Genomic DNA, 12,182 nt, shown 5'->3' on the forward strand with positions numbered 1-12,182 from the left:
CGCGCAGGCAATGGCTGCCTGAGTGTGTCGCTCCCGCCGTAGCTGGGCCGTATCAGGGAATTGAGCCCCCCCCGGAGCCCCCCAGGCGGATGAGACAGGACGGAAAGGTGTGGTGAACCCCCCGGGCGTCTAGCGAGCGAAAGAGCGACGCTCAGAGCCCCCGGGATCGAGGAGAACGAGACCCGTGGTTTCGGGCAGATACGGGGCGGTGCTAGGCCTCGGCGGCCGCACGCCGGGTAAGCGCGGGGACCGGAGGAACCTCCAGGGCGGAGCCGCGTCCCTCCCCCCCTCGGCTTCCGCGCCCCCGAGGTCCGGGAACCAGCGGGATAGCCTGCCCCGCACCAAGACGGGCAGAGCTCGGACAAGGCTTGGCCCGGAGCAGGAGGACAAGCGGACAAGCGCGGCGCTCCACACGCGCGGAACTCGGAACTACGCCACCCTCCCGTGAGTTACTTCGGCGACGACGGGCAGTCCCCGGGTGCGAGGCCCCCGTCGGACCTCGGTGGGGCGAGTGCCCGCCCGGGAAGACAGAGTTATCCCCCCTCGTTGGGGGCCGCGGAGGCCCGAGGGGGGCGGCCCAGGCATTCTGGCCCACAAAGATCGACGGACGGACGGGGGGGAAGGCCCAACGGACTGGCGGCTGACCCTACAGGGATTTCGCTTTAAGGAAATGGCGTCCAGCAGTAGAAGCCAGAGTCCCCTCCAGAGACCAGAACAGGCCTCAGGTCCCCCCGTATCTGCCATGGAGAGAGGCTTCGCCTCTGTATTACAGGAGATCAGGGATATGCGCTCGGACATCGCCCAAAATTTGAAAAAATAGACCAGAGGGTGGACAAGGTCGAGGACAGATTATTGCAAGTGGAGGCCAACCAAACATCAGCGACGACCCTGGAGATGGACCTGGGAATGAGAATAACGGCCCTGGAAAAGAGAGAAGAGGAAAGGTCCAGGCAAATGGATGACTTTGAAAATAGGGAGAGGAGGAACAATCTTAGATTCTTCGGGATTCCAGAACAGGAAGGGGAAACGGAGAGAGACATCACCCTCCTCTTCGCCGGTGAGATGACCACGGAACCCACGTTCGATAGAGTGCACAGAGCGGGGGGCAGGGCGGGGGGCCCCCGCTCTGTATTGGTCCGGTTCCACTACTACACTGAAAAAACCAAGGTACTGGAAGAAGCCAGGAAGGCCCGGGAGATCACTTATAACAATGCCCAGATCACGATTTACCAGGATCTCTCGGCCTATACCCTGGCCAAACGCAGGATGTGTCGTCCACTAACGATCCTGTTGAAAGATAAGGGGGTCCGCTACCGCTGGGGATACCCCTTCTCATTGTCCTTTGAATACATGGGCCAGCGGTCGACCCTGACCACGGAGGACGACATACGGATGGCCATCCAGGACTATGTGGGGGACCCGGACCCCAGGAGGGCCCCGTCGGGGCCCGGGAGAGAAGCCTCGGGGAGCCCGGGCCCATCCAGGGACAGGAGACGCAAAACCGGAGCGAGAAAATTCAGAAAAATGAATACCCCCTCGCCGTCCAAGGAGGGAGAGCGGAACGATCCTGAAGGCTGAGACTCAGGGGAGGCCTGCAGAGTCACGGGGGACGTTGGGAATAACCAGCGGATTCACCGCTACCAGCCCCCATACGAACAGCAAGTATGATGGAACCAGGGAGGGGGACAGCAAAGCGGGGGGGAGGGGGGGGCTCATAGGGACAAGCTTCAGAATGAATGCCCGGCTGCGGCGGGTAAGCTGGTGGTTCGGCCAGTAGCCAGGGATGGCGGATCTACTTGGCCGGACGCCAGGGAAGGGGGAGGGGGGTCACGTAGTTGGGGTTGTTCAGTTTGGGGAAGGGGGGCAGTTAGGGTTTTGTTTTTGGCCCGCCCGGGGGGAAGGGGAGGGGGGAGACGGGGGACAAAATACTGATTTAAGAGAGCACGCCAGGAAGAACGAGAGATGTGCGTTAGCCGAGAGTGAGGAGGTTCTAGATCATGGCTGACAGTCTGCCCTCTCTGGGCGTGGGTTCCCTAAATGTACGGGGCTTAAATACCCCCACGAAGAGGTCCCTGGTCTGCAGGGAGTTCAGGAGGTCCAAACTTGACTTCCTTCTTGTGCAGGAGACCCACTGGCCACGGGGTAAGGAGCCCAAAATGCGGGGGGGGGGAATGGGGGAGGTCTTCAGTGCCTCTCACAGAGGCAAAAAGAGGGGAGTTGCCATCCTGGTATCGAGGAATATAGGGTTTGAGAACGAGGCCATGTTGAAGGACCCGGAGGGTCGCTACTTGATGTTACGGGGGTCCCTTCAGGGGGCCCCAATTACCCTAGTGGTGATTTATGCTCCAAATGAAGGCCAGTCCCTATTCTGGGCAAAGGTAGGGGACAAACTCCAACAATTCTCCCATGGCTCTGTGGTGGTGGGCGGGGACTTTAATATGGTCTTAGACCCTAACCGGGATAGAAAACTAATAGGCCCGCAGCACGCTAGGGCGGCGGACGAGATCATGGCACGCAACTTCCAGGGGGTCAATCACGACCTGGGACTGTTGGACACGATCCCGACCCCCAGAACGGACACCCCCCACTTCACCTTCTATTCGGCCACTCATGCATCGTTCTCTAGGATCGATTACATTTTGGTGGACGAGATCCTGCACCCTTTCACCTCGGGCCATAGGGTTGACCCTGTTCCCTTGTCCGACCATGACCTGGTCCGTATTACGATAGCGAGGGGAGGTCTAAACGAACGAAGGGGGAGGTGGAAATGTAACGACTCTTTGCTGAAAGACGAGGTACGAGCCCAGGAAATACTCGAGGCCATTAAAGATTTCTTTGACATGAACGACAATGGGGAGGTGGGGGTGCACACCCTGTGGGATGCCTTTAAAGCCACCTTACGAGGAGTCCTGATTAAAATGGGTGCCCAGAAAAAGAGGGAAAGGGAGGTTCAAGAGAGACGACTGAGGGACAAAATAGCCCGGCTTCAACCGGGGGGGCTCCCCTCAGCCCCCTTGGAGCGTGGCCAAATAACCGCCTTGGAGGACTGTAGGCTCCAGCTGAGGGACCTCCTCCTCCACCAGACAGAGAGGAACCTCCAATTAGTAAAGCAAAAGTATTATGAAAAAGGGGATAAGGCAGACAGGATTTTAGCCTGGAAGCTGAGGGAGGAACAGAGGAGCAGACTGGTGAAAGCGGTTAGGAGTGAAGAGGGGGTGATAGGGTATGACTCAACCCACATTGGAGAGGCCTTCCGCCAATACTACGAGAAATTATACTCGTCCGAATTTAAGGGGAGGGAGGCAGAGATACAGGGGTTCTTGGACTCAATGCGGGTTCCGGCCTTGTCAGAAGAAATGGCGGAAGGGTTGGAGGGCCCAGTCACGGAGGAGGAGGTGGAGCGGGCGATTAGGGGTATGAAAGGGGGCACATCACCCGGGGAGGATGGTTACACAACCTATTTCTATAAGAGGTTCTGCTCCGCTCTGTCCCCCTATTTGGCCAGGGTATTCAACGCAGTGCTGGAAGGAGGTACCCTCCCGGACTCCATGATGGAGGCGATAATAGTGGTGGCTTCCCAAGGACGGTAGAGACCCCTTGGAGTGCTCCTCCTACCGCCCAATTTCCTTATTGAACACTGATGTAAAGATCTTAGCGAAGGTGATCGGGGGACGAGTGGAAGGGGTCCTCCCGAAGCTGGTTCACGGAGATCAGGTGGGGTTCATCAGGGGGAGACAGGGCTCGGATAACATCCGAAAAACTATAGACCTGCTCCATTACGCCCAGGAGTCAGATCTCGACGCGTGCGTCTTATCGCTTGACTCGGAAAAGGCGTTTGACAGAGTGGAGTGGAGGTTTATGGACCTCACCCTCAGGAAAATGGGCTTTGGGGCACACATAATGAGCTGGATATCAGCCCTGTATAGGGCCCCGAGGGCTAGAGTCCAGGTGAACGGCAGGCTGACGGAGTCCTTCCCCCTTACGCGGGGAACACGGCAGGGTTGCCCGCTCTCCCCCCTCATCTATGTCCTTGCAATGGAACCCCTGGCCATAGCGGTCAGAACACACCCAGATATCAGGGGGATCCAGAGAGGGGAGGTAGAATTTAAACTCTCCCTGTTCGCCGATGATATTCTGGCCTATCTGGTGGACCCGAGAACCTTGCTCCCCCCCCTTATGTCCTTGATGGCGGTATATGGGCGCCTCTCGGGGCTTAAGATAAACGCCTCAAAATCAGTCCTGCTCCCCATGAGAACGGTGGACTCGGTCTTGGATCCTATGTCCAGCTTGGATGGGATTAGGGTGGGCAAATCCTCCATCCGGTACCTGGGCGTCCTCATCACTCGGAACCTGTCCAACCTCGCCCCAGCGAACTACGATCCTGTCATGGCAAGGGTCACCGCGGACTTGAGGAGATGGGGGACGATGATCCTGTCCTGGTACGGCCGAATGACGGCCGTGAAGATGAACGTACTCCCACGCTTATTGTACCTCTTCACCGCCCTCCCAACTAACGTACCCGAACACACTTTCAGGGTCCTCCAGAATGCAGTGAGAGAGTTCATATGGCAAGGTAGGACCCCGAGGACAGCGAGAGCGGTCCTGACCCTTCCGAGGGAGGAGGGAGGGTTCGGGCTACCGGACTTCCGACTTTATTTTCGTGCGGCCCAGCTGCGAGTGTTTCTTGAACACATGAAGGAGGGGCTAGGCACGTACTGGACGTACCTGGAGGATAGGGACGCTCACCCACTCAAAGTTAGGGACCTCCTGTGGGCCCCTAGTAAATTAATTCCCAATAGACTAAGATCACACCCAACGCTGGGTGTCCTCTGGGCGATCTGGCGGGAAGGCCCTCAGACAGCACACCTAACGACTTGGCCGTCCCCGTTATCATCACTATGGGGACACCCCTTCAGACTGGGAAGCAGGGGGTTCCGTAACGCTCAGGCCTGGTCGGACTCGGGGATGGAATGGGCGGGGAAAATGTTCAAGGAGGGGGAAATTCGCCCATACGAGGAAGTGAAAGAAGCCCTGGGTCGGGGAGCCCTCTCCATCTTTGATTATCTCCGCTTGAAGGGGATCTTGTGTGACCAAGCCTGGGGACAGAACCTGAATAGGCAGCTGACTCCCTTCGAAAAATTTGTGGACACAGCAACCTCTAGGAAGGGGGCGGTATCAGGGATGTACAAAATACTAAACACTGTCAACCTAGGGGAGAGGAGGAGGTTTCGTATTTTCTGGGACGATCTGGCGGGGGAGGAGATTTCGGAGGACGCTTGGGCAAGGATATTTAAGATTGCTTTCCATGGGAATTTGTTCACGGCGGACATGGAGCATAACTTTAAGATCCTGCAGGGATGGCATAGAGATCCTGCGAAACTAGCGAAAATGTTCACGGGAGTGTCCTCCGCTTGCCCGAGAGGGTGTGATCAGGTTGGCACGAGAGCTCACATGTGGTGGCACTGCCCGAAAGTCCAGGCATATTGGGCGGAGGTACGGGGCTGGATCGCTGAAATCACTGAAGACATGCTCCCCCAGAACCCTCTGACAATGCTGCTGGGCCTCCCCCCGGAGAATACAGAGATACTTAGATACCCAAGGATGTGGGAAACCATGCTGAGGGCGGGGAGGGTGGCCCTGGCACAAAAGTGGAAGAGCCCAGAGACCCCAACGAAGGAGGTCTGGTTGAAAAAGGTCAAACACATGTTTCTAATGGACAAACTGACCGCAATGATGAACAATAAACTGGGTACTTTCCAGGCGAACTGGTTTGGTGTACAGCAGTCCTGGGGATGGGATGTGCATTGAGCTAAGAGGAGAGAAAGGATGGGACCGGGAGCCCACGGCCCGGGAACAGGCGGATGAGTTGCAGCCACAAAGACAGCCAACGTACCACTTTTCTTGCGTGCTATAGACAAATAAAATGACGGCAGTGTCCCCCCAACGAAGGGGATCTATCCGGGCGAAGCTACGGGGGGGGCTTGGGGGTGGGGGGGTGCGGGAGGGGGGTCGGGTCGTTGGGCCAGCAATCTGTATTTCCTTTTGATTCAGTTTTTTTTTTAGCCTGTTTGTTGTATTATTAAAAATGCCAATAAAACAAAGTTTAAAAAAAAAGAAAGGTAAATCCCTGCAGAGCATACATATTGTTGAAAGGGTGTTTTGCATTGTTCAGTTAGGCTGTCTAGAAAAGTATTATTCACAACAATATCAATAGGGAACAAGCAGAAACTTGAGTGCTCCCCTGCCCTCCCCTCCACATATCTCTTTGGACTCTGAGAAGAGGCAGATCTTTGTTGGCTCTAGGTAGCCCTTCAGAAAGCAATCACTGCAAGGTAAGGCAAAGACAAACGCAATTACCATGTGCACTCGGCCCAGGATAATGTTGACTACAGTGTTGTATGTATTGGAGGCCTAGTAGCAGTTTGTTCTTCGAGCAGGGCTCTCAGCAGTTTCACTCCTGTGTCTTCCAGACTGGTCATTGTTGAGCTAGCAGTCCGAATTCCAGTTGACGGCTGTGTAAAGGCTCATTCTTTTAAGTTTGGTATTATAATTTTTAGGGGACATCCATCTCTAGAATTCATACTTCAATCAGTAGTTCTGAAAGGGATTGACAGATCAACTGGTTCGTCAGGTCAAATATGTTCCTAGTAGCAGTATTATTATGGCTGTTATGAGCAATCTGACATCGTGCTGTGGGGTAAAGGGCCATGTTATCACAGGTCTTGCAGCCAGAGAGGTGGTGCTCATTTTATCTATAGATGGAGATAGCAGAGAATGCCATTGTTAAGGCAGATGAGGCCTTTATGTGTGTGGCCAATTTGGTTAAGGATTGCGTCACCATTCCGGTGAAAGAAAAATTGGGTAAATGTGTAAGCAAACCTTTGGTTGTGGTTGTATGGTGATGGGTGTCAAAAATTGGCAAATATTTTCAGTTTTGATGGCGAATTATGATATTACAACCAGATCTAACATGCACTTCAGTCGCTACAAGATTATCTGGATAGCCAAAGTTATAAACTTAATAAAAACACAAAAATAAGGGAGGCTGGAGTACCAGGTTAGCCCGATGGCAAGTATTTTTAATATTTTTTTCTCCAGAAAATAGAAACTGGTGGTAAGTAAGCTTTTTTTTTTTTTTAAACTTTTATTTATTTGGCATGGCAACACAAGAACACGCAGAGACATACAGACAATTACAAACAGAGCAGTGCAAGGAAGGAAAACAAGCATAAATTGTAGGGTCAAAGACAATATAAACATATCAAGGATACGTGAGGGCGGGTGAGGAGCAGAGGGGCTGCTCAACAGACAGAGGGAGACTGGCGGGGGGAAGGGACTAGGGAAGAAGCATCAGGGGCAGCGTCAGTGGGGGACATATATGACCGGAATTTTGACCAAACGTTTCTGGGCCTTGAGTGGGTTGGCTGTTGTATAGCCCAAGATTCCTCGGTGTCCGAGGCCCATGTGACCGCCCTGAGCCATTGGGCGTGTGTGGGAGGGGCAGGTCGGAGCCAGCAAAGTTGTATGGAGCGTACTGCGAGTAGCATGCAGAGACCAGCTAGTTTCTTGGAGTCTCGGCGGAGGTCAGGAAATTCATGAAAAAGGCTTCTCAACGGGGACGGAGTGATAGGAACCTCAAGCATTTCGGACATAGTTGAGCATACTGCGTTCCAAAATTGGGCGAGGTGCGGGCATGACCAGATCATGTGGATGTAGCCAGCATTATCTGAGCCACACCTAGGGCAGCCAGAGGGAAGTTCGTTCGAGATGTGGTGCAGCCTGTTTGGGGTATAATGGTATCTGTGGAGTACCTTGAATTGGATCAACTTGAATCAGGAATTATAGGATACCCCATGGATGCGGGCACACATGCGGGACCAACGTTCGTCTGATATATCCAGCCCAAGGTCGTCCTCCCAAGCTTGTCTCAGTTTAGTAAGTGGCGGGGCATCTCTGGATTGCAATAGGGTGTAGAGCCTGGAAACTTTGCCTCTCATGGGAGTGGGAGAGGTCAGCTCTGTGACTATGAGCTCGTTCGGTGGTTTCGCTGGGAAGCTGGGGTAGATGTGTTTAAGAGTTCTCCGGAGAGAAGTGTACTGGAGCCAGACGGAAGGTCTACGCTTAAGGGACAATGGGAGGTCAGGCCACTAAATGAAGTTGCCCTGTTCAAAGACATCGCAAAGCAGCTCGATGCCAGCTTCTGCCCATCGGCGGACAACGAGAAGAGGTACGTGTGGGACCCCAGGGAGGAAGTTCCAAAGTGGTAGGTTACCATGAAACGGATGTGAGATTCCCAGTAGCTTCCAAGTTTTTAGTAGGGCCAGCGACGTACAGAGCACCGTGTCGAGCGACTCCAATACAGTCGGTGTGGGTGTGACAATCAAGGATCGGATATCGCGGTCACTGACCAATAGCTTCTCGAGTCTGAGATGGGGTGGGGGATCCAACTCGTTGAACCAGTATGATGTGTATTGGAGTTGTGCGACTAGCCAGTACTTGAGGAAGTCTGGTGCACCGAAGCCGCCAACCTCCATTGGAGCAGCCAAGGTTTTGAGTTTGAGCCAGACCGCGCCAGAGTGCCAAAGGAAAGTATTAAGGATACGGGTCAATGTCTGGAAAAACCCAGAGCCTGGCCACAGAGGGATGTTGGTGAATTTATACAGTAGTTGGGGTAACACCACCATCTTCAGCACACCTATCCTGCCCGCCAGCGAGATCGGGAGCCGGTCCCATCCCAGTGACTTAGTTGTGAGGTTTGTGAGGTGCTTTTGATAGTTCTCCTCGATAACACTTTCGGAGTGGCGAGACACCACTATACCTAGATAGGTGAAGTGTGATTGGGCCCAAGAAAACCCTAGGGTGTCGGGAGGGGGGTGTGTGCAGGCGGTTAGCGGGAACAGGGCGGATTTAGGACGGTTTACTTTGAGGCCAGAGATTCGCCCGAAAAGGACGGGGTCTTCCAGTATCGGAGCTAAGTTGGTATCAGGAGAACGAATGAAGAGAAGGGCATCATCTGCATATAGAGATACTATATTCGACTGACCCGCTGTGCGTAAGCCCTATGTGCGTGGGATTGACAGAGCATGTCTGCGAATGGCTCCATCGCAATAGCAAAAATCAGGGGGGAGAAGGGGCAGCCCTGTCTTGTACCTCTGGCTCTTGGAAATAGGGGGGGGGGGGGACACCGATCTTCAGTGCGGACCCTGGCTACCGGATCGGAGTAGAGCAATTTAACCCAAGAGAGGAAGCAGGGGCCGAATTTGCATTTTTCGAGAACCCGCCAGAGGTATTTCCACGAGACCGAATCAAAGGCTTTCTGCACATCGAGGGTCGCGGCTACCGCCTGGTCATTCGGGCTAATTCTGCTTATGATGTCAGAGACGTCTCAAATTCAGGGATGTAGAGCGTCCCAGAATGAATCCCGCTTGATCAGGGTGGATAATATGAGGCATATAGGGGACCAGGCGTTGGGCTAAGAGTTTGGCATAGATTTTTACATTGCTATTAATAAGCGAGAGTGGGCGGTAAGAGCCGCATTGTGTAGGAGGTTTTTCGGGTTTCAGTAAGACGGTTATAGTAGCTTCACGGAGTGAGGGGGGAGCCAGCCCGCCTCTATGGATTCCTCCCAAAGGGACATCAAGTGAGGGAGGAGGAGGGGCTTATATTGTTTATAAAATTCAACGGGGATACCATCGGAGACAGGAGATTTGCCTGATGAGTGAATCGATGGCGTCTGAGAATTCTTCGAGAGTGAATGGGCTCTCGAGGGATGCGATGGTCTCGGGGGAGAGGACTGAAAGGGGGAGATTTTCGAGGTAGGAATCAATCTCCGTTGATGACACTATCTGCGTTGGCATATAAGGATTTGTAGAAGGAGTGGAATTCGGAGTTGATTTCTTGCGGTGTCGAGGCTAGGGAGCCATCGGGTCTTTCTACTCCAGGAATGGGCAGGATACCGAACTCTCGGCGGAGAAGTCTGGCCAGGAGGCGGCTTGGTCGTTCACCTTCGCCATACTTTCTAGCAAGGCCCGGGCTGTCTAGAAACTTCAGCTCACGGTCCGCTAAGGAGCGGAACGTATCTAGCTCCGCGCCAATTGATGCCAGGAGTTCTGGGGTTTGGTGTAGTGAGCATTGGGCCTCCAGTGTGGACAGGGTAGCCTCACTCTCCGCAATCTCTCTGCGGATCGTTTTAAGGATGCCATTTCCCTTGGAAAGGGCAATGCCTCCAATGCATACTTTGAAAGCTTCCCAGAGAGTGACCTGCGAGGATGCCGTATTGGTATTAATTTCGAAAAACTCCTCAATGGCGGTCTCCAGCTCGGAGCTAAAAACAGGGTTGAGAAGGGAGCAGGGTTTCATTCTCCAGCACCTGGTCCGGTCGCGATCTGGGCCCCATGCGAGGGTAATTGTCAGTGGTGAATGGTCGGATAGGGTCCTGGGGAGGATTTTAAGGTTGGATACATTCCTGATGAGTATATCAGACACCAGCCATCTATCGATTCAGGAATATGAATCGTGTACAGAGGAATAAAAGGAGTAGGAGCGGGAGTCGGGGTATAGGAGTCGCCATATATCCACCATGGAAAGACGGGGAAGAGATAGTAACGTAGTGTAAGCTGCTTTGGAGAGTTGGCGGGGTCTGGAGCCGGACCTGTCCAGGTCTACATCAAATATAGTGTTGAAATCGCCACCCCAAAGGATCGGTATGAGGGGAAAACTGTTGAGAAGTGATGTGAGATGCAGGTAGAACTCCGGGTCGTCAATGTTAAGGCCATAGATATTCAGTAGTACCACCTCCTTATTCTGCAGGGCGCCGTGGGGGAGGACATATCTGCCCTGGGGATCGATCTGTGTGGATATGGGATTGTACTTGAGGCTCTTATGAATCAGAGTCATGACTCCACGGCTCTGAGTGGAGTAGCAGGTGAAGTACCTTTGAGGGCCCCAAGTTTTGGCGAACCTTCCACAGTGTTCAGCGCAGGCATGCGTTTCCTGCAAAAATAGGATTTTGGCCCCATGTCGTTCGGCTAGCAGCTGTAATTGTCTCATTTTTTTGTAGTTCCCAGGCCCCGCACATTCCAACTCATGAGTGTTAGATTGTCTTCAATCATTAGTCTAGGGATATTTGTTAATGATTACAGGATAACAATACAGTGATCCCCAAGGACTGTGCACTGCTCGCTCAATTCCGCAACAACAACAGAGCAGCGTCGCCCCATGTTCCGTTATTCTCATGACTGCCAAGCCTTTTTTAACATAAAACCCAACATCGCCCACCCCCTCCCACATCCCTCCCCCAAACAGAGGAATGATAACCCCAAACCCAAACAACCAAATCCAAACCAATGGCATCAACGCCGAGGGGGCCCGTGAACCGGCCAGGCAGCGTCGCTCCGAACAGAAAGGCACATGAAGGATAAACGTGGTGCCTAGTGGTGGCCATGTGCACAACCCGAGCAAGGCCCTACGAGGGCGGGGAAGGCACAGCCAAATAGAATGAAGACATTGTTCTCAAGGTCAGGAGGAGGGGCCTCCCCTGTAGTCATTCAAAACATGTAACTGAATCCGTCAACATGTGAATCGGAGCCACTAAGGTGGTGGACGGTGTCCCCTTGGTCATGGCGTCAGCTGGGTAGGTGGCCCGGGGGTCAAAGGAGGCAATGGGCGCGTCAGGGCGCAACAAAAGGTGAGCAGATTGGGGTGTTAGGGACTTAGAGACACGTCAAGCTGCAGCGCTATGTGAAGCAATAGTAAGAGGTGGAGCCTGTTGAAGTGTGGCTGGCCACCCGCCAGTGGGACAAGGAGGGACTTCTCCAGCCCACCACAGTTGGGTGTAAGTTGATTCGGGCACAAAAGAGGGTATCAGAATGGACTATTCTGGTGGTATGGAGTGGGGGCTGAGGCCGAAGAGCCAGCATGGTAGCAGCGCAGTACCAGTGTCTAGGAAAGCAATTACTGAGAGTTCCAGTGAAGAGATTGGAGCAAGGGCCTCACCTGTCAGTGAGTAGACAGAACGCCACAGCGTGTCGACTCAGCAAATGGGGGGTAAACCGACAGCAGTTAGATGGTCGGGGTGGGGGCCTCCGGCGCAACGGGCGCACTGGTGAAGTTAGGGATCTGCTTGCCGCACAGTCCGAGTGGTGGGTACAGTTCTGGTGTTAGAGGCAGTCAGCAGGGCCCCC

At 53.7% G+C, this 12,182-nt stretch overlaps 1 protein-coding gene across 1 annotated transcript in view; it reads right to left on the reverse strand.

Moving 5' to 3' along the window:
- ZMPSTE24 (zinc metallopeptidase STE24) overlaps positions 1-12,182 on the reverse strand; it is a 413,896-nt gene that overhangs the window by 326,155 nt on the left and 75,559 nt on the right. The window lies entirely within an intron of this gene.

The sequence above is a fragment of the Ambystoma mexicanum genome, chromosome 8, assembly GCF_040938575.1.
Source record: "Ambystoma mexicanum isolate Mex_15411 chromosome 8, UKY_AmexF1_1, whole genome shotgun sequence".
NCBI lineage: Eukaryota > Metazoa > Chordata > Amphibia > Caudata > Ambystomatidae > Ambystoma > Ambystoma mexicanum.